We start from the raw sequence: 9566 nt of genomic DNA on the forward strand, positions 1-9566 counted from the left end.
CCTATCGATCATATCCACATAATATGGCCAATAATATGAGTTAGATTGATAATAATAAGAGTAACAAGTGTAGTAATTGTCGTTCTTTCGATAATATAAGCATAATATGGCTAATAATATGTGTTGGATTGATAATAATTGGAGTAACAACTATAGTAATTGTCCTTCTATCGATAATATAAGCATAATATGGCTAATAATATGAGTTAGATTGATAATAATAAGCGTAACAGGTATAGTAATTGTCGTTCAATCGATCATATAAGAATAGTATGGCTAATAATATGAGTTCGATTGATAATCGCAAGAGAAGTAGGCATAGTGATTGGCGTTCTACCGATCATATCTGCATAATATGGTTAATAATATGAGTTAGATTGATAATAATAAGAGTAATAAGTATAGTAATTGTCGTTCTATCGATCATATAAGCATAATATGGCTAATAATATGGGTTAGATTGATGATAATAAGAGTAATAAGTATAGTAATTGTCGTTCTATCGATCATATAAGCATAATATGGCTAATAATATATGTTAGATTGATAATAGTAAGAGTAATAAGTATAGTAATTATCGTCCTATCGATCATATCCATATAATATGGCCAATAATATGAGTCAGATTGATAATAATAAGAGTAATAAGTATTGTAATTGTCGTTCTATCGATCATATCTGGATAATATGGAAATAATATGTGTTAGATTGATAATAATAAGAGTAATAAGTATAGTAATTGTCGTCCTATCGATCATATCCACATAATATGGCCAATAATATGAGTTAGATTGATAATAATAAGAGCAATAAGTATAGTAATTGTCGTTCTATCGATCATATAAGCATAATATGGCTAATAATATGAGTTAGATTGATAATAATAAGAGTAATAAGTATAGTAATTGTCGTTCTATCGATCATATGAGCATAATATGGCTAATATTATGAGTTAGATTGATAATAATAAGAGTAACAAGTATAGTAATTGCCTTTCCATCGATCATATAAGCATAATATGGCTAATAATATGAGTTAGATTGATAATAATAAGAGTAATAAGTATAGTAGTTGTCGTTCTATCGATAATATAAGCATAATATGGCCAATAATATGAGTTAGATTGATAATAATAAGCGTAACAAGTATAGTAATTGTTCTTCTTTCGATAATATAAGCATAATATGGCCAATAATATGAGTTAGATTGATAATAGTAAGAGCAATAAGTATAGTAATTGTCGTTCTATCGATCATATCTGCATAATATGGTTAATAATATGAGTTAGTTTGATAATAATAAGAGTAATGAGTATAGTAATTGTCGTCCTATCGATCATATCCACATAATATGGCCAATAATATGAGTTAGATTGATAATAATAAGAGTAATGAGTATAGTAATTGTCGTCCTATCGATCATATCCACATAATAAGGCCAATAATATGAGCTAGATTGATAATAATAAGAGTAATAAGTATAGTAATTGTCGTTCTATCGATCATATAAGCATAATGTGGCTAATAATATGAGTTAGATTAATAATAGTAAGGGTAATACGTGTAGTAATTGTCGTCCTATCGATCATATCCACATAATATGGCCAATAATATGAGTTAGATTGATAATAATAAGAGTAATAAGTATAGTAATTGTCGTCCTATCGATCATATCCACATAATATGGCCAATAATATGAGTTAGATTGATAATAATAAGAGTAACAAGTATAGTAATTGTCGTTCTATCGATAATATAAGCATAATATGGCTAATAATATGAGTTAGATTGATAATAATAAGAGTAATAAGTATAGTAATTGTCGTTCAATCGATCATATCTGCATAATATGGTTAATAATATGAGTTAGCTTGATAATAATAAGAGTAATGAGTATAGTAATTGTCGTCCTATCGATCATATCCACATAATAAGGCCAATAATATGAGCTAGATTGATAATAATAAGAGTAATAAGTATAGTAATTGTCGTTCTATCGATCATATAAGCATAATATGGAAATAATATGAGTTAGCTTGATAATAATAAGAGTAATAAGTATAGTAATTGTCGTCCTATCGATCATATCCACATAATATGGCCAATAATATGAGTTAGATTGATAATAATAAGAGTAATAAGTATAGTAATTGTCGTCCTATCGATCATATCCACATAATATGGCCAATAATATGAGTTAGATTGATAATAATAAGAGTAACAAGTATAGTAATTGTCGTTCTATCGACCATATAAGCATAATATGGCTAATAATATGTGTTAGATTTATAATAATAAGAGTAACAAGTATAGTAATTGTCGTTCTATCGACCATATAAGCATAATATGGCTAATAATATGTGTTAGATTGATAATAGTAAGAGTAATAAGTATAGTAATTGTCGTTCAATCGATCATATAAGCATAATGTGGCTAATAATATGAGTTAGATTAATAATAGTAAGAGTAATACGTGTAGTAATTGTCGTCCTATCGATCATATCCACATAATATGGCCAATAATATGAGTTAGATTGATAATAATAAGAGTAATAAGTATAGTAATTGTCGTCCTATCCATCATATCCACATAATATGGCCAATAATATGAGTTAGATTGATAATAATAAGAGTAATAAGTATAGTAATTGTCGTTCAATCGATCATATAAGCATAATGTGGCTAATAATATGAGTTAGATTGATAATAATAAGAGTAACAAGTATAGTAATTGCCTTTCTATCGACCATATAAGCATAATATGGCTAATAATATGAGTTAGATTGATAATAATAAGAGTAACAAGTATAGTAATTGTCTTTCTATCGATCATATAAGCATAATATGGCTAATAATATGGGTTAGATTGATAATAATAAGCGTAGCAAGTATAGTAATTGTCGTTCAATCGATCATATCTGCATAATATGTTTAATAATATGAGTTAGATTGATAATAATAAGAGTAATGAGTATAGTAATTGTCGTCCTATCGATCATATCCACATAATATGGCCAATAATATGAGTTAGATTGATAATAATAAGAGTAACAAGTATAGTAATTGTCGTTCTTTCGATAATATAAGCATAATATGGCTAATAATATGAGTTAGATTGATAATAATAAGAGTAATAAGTATAGTAATTGTCGTTCAATCGATCATATCTGCATAATATGGTTAATAATATGAGTTAGCTTGATAATAATAAGAGTAATGAGTATAGTAATTGTCGTCCTATCGATCATATCCACATAATAAGGCCAATAATATGAGCTAGATTGATAATAATAAGAGTAATAAGTATAGTAATTGTCGTTCTATCGATCATATAAGGATAATATGGAAATAATATGAGTTAGCTTGATAATAATAAGAGTAATAAGTATAGTAATTGTCGTCCTATTGATCATATCCACATAATATGGCCAATAATATGAGTTAGATTGATAATAATAAGAGTAATAAGTATAGTAATTGTCGTCCTATCGATCATATCCACATAATATGGCCAATAATATGAGTTAGATTGATAATAATAAGAGTAACAAGTATAGTAATTGTCGTTCTATCGACCATATAAGCATAATATGGCTAATAATATGTGTTAGATTTATAATAATAAGAGTAACAAGTATAGTAATTGTCGTTCTATCGACCATATAAGCATAATATGGCTAATAATATGTGTTAGATTGATAATAGTAAGAGTAATAAGTATAGTAATTGTCGTTCAATCGATCATATAAGCATAATGTGGCTAATAATATGAGTTAGATTAATAATAGTAAGAGTAATACGTGTAGTAATTGTCGTCCTATCGATCATATCCACATAATATGGCCAATAATATGAGTTAGATTGATAATAATAAGAGTAATAAGTATAGTAATTGTCGTCCTATCCATCATATCCACATAATATGGCCAATAATATGAGTTAGATTGATAATAATAAGAGTAATAAGTATAGTAATTGTCGTTCAATCGATCATATAAGCATAATGTGGCTAATAATATGAGTTAGATTGATAATAATAAGAGTAACAAGTATAGTAATTGCCTTTCTATCGACCATATAAGCATAATATGGCTAATAATATGAGTTAGATTGATAATAATAAGAGTAACAAGTATAGTAATTGTCTTTCTATCGATCATATAAGCATAATATGGCTAATAATATGGGTTAGATTGATAATAGTAAGCGTAGCAAGTATAGTAATTGTCGTTCAATCGATCATATCTGCATAATATGTTTAATAATATGAGTTAGATTGATAATAATAAAGGTAATGAGTATAGTTATTGTCGTCCTATCGATCATATCCACATAATATGGCCAATAATATGAGTTAGATTGATAATAATAAGAGTAACAAGTGTAGTAATTGTCGTTCTTTCGATAATATAAGCATAATATGGCTAATAATATGTGTTGGATTGATAATAATTGGAGTAGCAACTATAGTAATTGTCCTTCTATCGATCATATAAGCATAATATGGCTAATAATATGGGTTAGATTGATGATAATAAGAGTAATAAGTATAGTAATTGTCGTTCTATCGATCATATAAGCATAATATGGCTAATAATATATGTTAGATTGATAATAGTAAGAGTAATAAGTATAGTAATTATCGTCCTATCGATCATATCCATATAATATGGCCAATAATATGAGTCAGATTGATAATAATAAGAGTAATAAGTATTGTAATTGTCGTTCTATCGATCATATCTGCATAATATGGAAATAATATGTGTTAGATTGATAATAATAAGAGTAATAAGTATAGTAATTGTCGTCCTATCGATCATATCCACATAATATGGCCAATAATATGAGTTAGATTGATAATAATAAGAGCAATAAGTATAGTAATTGTCGTTCTATCGATCATATAAGCATAATATGGCTAATAATATGAGTTAGATTGATAATAATAAGAGTAATAAGTATAGTAATTGTCGTTCAATCGATCATATAAGCATAATGTGGCTAATAATATGAGTTAGATTAATAATAGTAAGAGTAATACGTGTAGTAATTGTCGTCCTATCGATCATATCCACATAATATGGCCAATAATATGAGTTAGATTGATAATAATAAGAGTAATAAGTATAGTAACTGTCGTCCTATCGATCATATCCACATAATATGGCCAATAATATGAGTCAGATTGATAATAATAAGAGTAATAAGTATTGTAATTGTCGTTCTATCGATCATATCTGCATAATATGGAAATAATATGAGTTAGATTGATAATAATAAGAGTAATAAGTATAGTAATTGTCGTCCTATCGATCATATCCACATAATATGGCCAATAATATGAGTTAGATTGATAATAATAAGAGCAATAAGTATAGTAATTGTCGTTCTATCGATCATATAAGCATAATATGGCTAATAATATGAGTTAGATTGATAATAATAAGAGTAATAAGTATAGTAATTGTCGTTCTATCGATCATATGAGCATAATATGGCTAATAATATGAGTTAGATTGATAATAATAAGAGTAACAAGTATAGTAATTGCCTTTCCATCGATCATATAAGCATAATATGGCTAATAATATGAGTTAGATTGATAATAATAAGAGTAATAAGTATAGTAGTTGTCGTTCTATCGATAATATAAGCATAATATGGCTAATAATATGAATTAGATTGATAATAATAAGAGTAATAAGTATAGTAATTGTCGTTCAATCGATCATATAAGCATAATGTGGCTAATAATATGAGTTAGATTAATAATAGTAAGAGTAATACGTGTAGTAATTGTCGTCCTATCGATCATATCCACATAATATGGCCAATAATATGAGTTAGATTGATAATAATAAGAGTAATAAGTATAGTAACTGTCGTCCTATCGATCATATCCACATAATATGGCCAATAATATGAGTTAGATTGATAATAATAAGAGTAACAAGTATAGTAATGGTCGTTCTATCGACCATATAAGCATAATATGGCTAATAATATGTGTTAGATTTATAATAATAAGAGTAGTAAGTATAGTGATTGTCGTCCTATCGATCATATAAGCATAATATGGCTAATAATATGAGTTAGATTGATAATAATAAGAGTAACAAGTATAGTAATTGTCGTTCTATCGATAATATAAGCATAATATGGCTAATAATATGAGTTAGATTGATAATAGTAAGAGTAATAAGTATAGTAATTGTCGTTCTATCGATCATATCTGCATAATATGGTTAATAATATGAGTTAGCTTGATAATAATAAGAGTAATGAGTATAGTAATTGTCGTCCTATCGATCATATCCACATAATAAGGCCAATGATATGAGCTAGATTGATAATAATAAGAGTAACAAGTATAGTAATTGTCGTTCTTTCGATAATATAAGCATAATATGGCTAATAATATGTGTTGGATTGATAATAATTGGAGTAACAACTATAGTAATTGTCCTTCTATCGATAATATAAGCATAATATGGCTAATAATATGAGTTAGATTGATAATAATAAGCGTAACAGGTATAGTAATTGTCGTTCAATCGATCATATAAGAATAGTATGGCTAATAATATGAGTTCGATTGATAATCGCAAGAGTAGTAGGCATAGTGATTGTCGTTCTACCGATCATATCTGCATAATATGGTTAATAATATGAGTTAGATTGATAATAATAAGAGTAATAAGTATAGTAATTGTCGTTCCATCGATCATATAAGCATAATATGGCTAATAATATGTGTTAGATTGATAATAGTAGGAGTAATAAGAGTAGTAATTGTCGTTCAATCGATCATATTAGCATAATGTGGCTAATAATATGAGTTAGATTAATAATAGTAAGAGTAATACGTATAGTAATTGTCGTCCTATCGATCATATCCACATAATATGGCCAATAATATGAGTTAGATTGATGATAATAAGAGTAATAAGTATAGTAATTGTCGTTCTATCGATCATATAAGCATAATATGGCTAATAATATATGTTAGATTGATAATAGTAAGAGTAATAAGTATAGTAATTATCGTCCTATCGATCATATCCACATAATATGGCCAATAATATGAGTCAGATTGATAATAATAAGAGTAATAAGTATTGTAATTGTCGTTCTATCGATCATATCTGCATAATATGGAAATAATATGAGTTAGATTGATAATAATAAGAGTAATAAGTATAGTAATTGTCGTCCTACCGATCATATCCACATAATATGGCCAATAATATGAGTTAGATTGATAATAATTAGAGCAATAAGTATAGTAATTGTCGTTCTATCTATCATATAAGCATAATATGGCTAATAATATGAGTTAGATTGATAATAATAAGAGTAATAAGTATAGTAATTGCCGTTCTATCGATCATATGAGCATAATATGGCTAATAATATGAGTTAGATTGATAATAATAAGAGTAACAAGTATAGTAATTGTCGTTCTATCGACCATATAAGCATAATATGGCTAATAATATGTGTTAGATTTATAATAATAAGAGTAATAAGTATAGTAATTGTCGTCCTATCGATCATATCCACATAATATGGCCAATAATATGAGTTAGATTGATAATAATAAGAGCATTAAGTATAGTAATTGTCGTTCTATCGATCATATAAGCATAATATGGCTAATAATATGAGTTAGATTGATAATAATAAGAGTAATAAGTATAGTAATTGTCGTTCAATCGATCATATAAGCATAATGTGGCTAATAATATGAGTTAGATTAATAATAGTAAGAGTAATACGTGTAGTAATTGTCGTCCTATCGATCATATCCACATAATATGGCCAATAATATGAGTTAGATTGATAATAGTAAGAGTAATAAGTATAGTAACTGTCGTCCTATCGATCATATCCACATAATATGGCCAATAATATGAGTCAGATTGATAATAATAAGAGTAATAAGTATTGTAATTGTCGTTCTATCGATCATATCTGCATAATATGGAAATAATATGAGTTAGATTGATAATAATAAGAGTAATAAGTATAGTAATTGTCGTTCTATCGATCATATGAGCATAATATGGCTAATAATATGAGTTAGATTGATAATAATAAGAGTAACAAGTATAGTAATTGCCTTTCCATCGATCATATAAGCATAATATGGCTAATAATATGAGTTAGATTGATAATAATAAGAGTAATAAGTATAGTAGTTGTCGTTCTATCGATAATATAAGCATAATATGGCTAATAATATGAATTAGATTGATAATAATAAGAGTAATAAGTATAGTAATTGTCGTTCAATCGATCATATAAGCATAATGTGGCTAATAATATGAGTTAGATTAATAATAGTAAGAGTAATACGTGTAGTAATTGTCGTCCTATCGATCATATCCACATAATATGGCCAATAATATGAGTTAGATTGATAATAATAAGAGTAATAAGTATAGTAACTGTCGTCCTGTCGATCATATCCACATAATATGGCCAATAATATGAGTTAGATTGATAATAATAAGAGTAACAAGTATAGTAATTGTCGTTCTATCGACCATATAAGCATAATATGGCTAATAATATGTGTTAGATTTATAATAATAAGAGTAGTAAGTATAGTGATTGTCGTCCTATCGATCATATAAGCATAATATGGCTAATAATATGAGTTAGATTGATAATAATAAGAGTAACAAGTATAGTAATTGTCGTTCTATCGATAATATAAGCATAATATGGCTAATAATATGAGTTAGATTGATAATAGTAAGAGTAATAAGTATAGTAATTGTCGTTCTATCGATCATATCTGCATAATATGGTTAATAATATGAGTTAGCTTGATAATAATAAGAGTAATGAGTATAGTAATTGTCGTCCTATCGATCATATCCACATAATAAGGCCAATAATATGAGCTAGATTGATAATAATAAGAGTAACAAGTATAGTAATTGTCGTTCTTTCGATAATATAAGCATAATATGGCTAATAATATGTGTTGGATTGATAATAATTGGAGTAACAACTATAGTAATTGTCCTTCTATCGATAATATAAGCATAATATGGCTAATAATATGAGTTAGATTGATAATAATAAGCGTAACAGGTATAGTAATTGTCGTTCAATCGATCATATAAGAATAGTATGGCTAATAATATGAGTTCGATTGATAATCGCAAGAGTAGTAGGCATAGTGATTGTCGTTCTACCGATCATATCTGCATAATATGGTTAATAATATGAGTTAGATTGATAATAATAAGAGTAATAAGTATAGTAATTGTCGTTCTATCGATCATATAAGCATAATATGGCTAATAATATGTGTTAGATTGATAATAGTAGGAGTAATAAGAATAGTAATTGTCGTTCAATCGATCATATTAGCATAATGTGGCTAATAATATGAGTTAGATTAATAATAGTAAGAGTAATACGTATAGTAATTGTCGTCCTATCGATCATATCCACATAATATGGCCAATAATATGAGTTAGATTGATGATAATAAGAGTAATAAGTATAGTAATTGTCGTTCTATCGATCATATAAGCATAATATGGC

The sequence above is a fragment of the Megachile rotundata genome, unplaced genomic scaffold (assembly GCF_050947335.1).
Source record: "Megachile rotundata isolate GNS110a unplaced genomic scaffold, iyMegRotu1 scaffold0455, whole genome shotgun sequence".
NCBI lineage: Eukaryota > Metazoa > Arthropoda > Insecta > Hymenoptera > Megachilidae > Megachile > Megachile rotundata.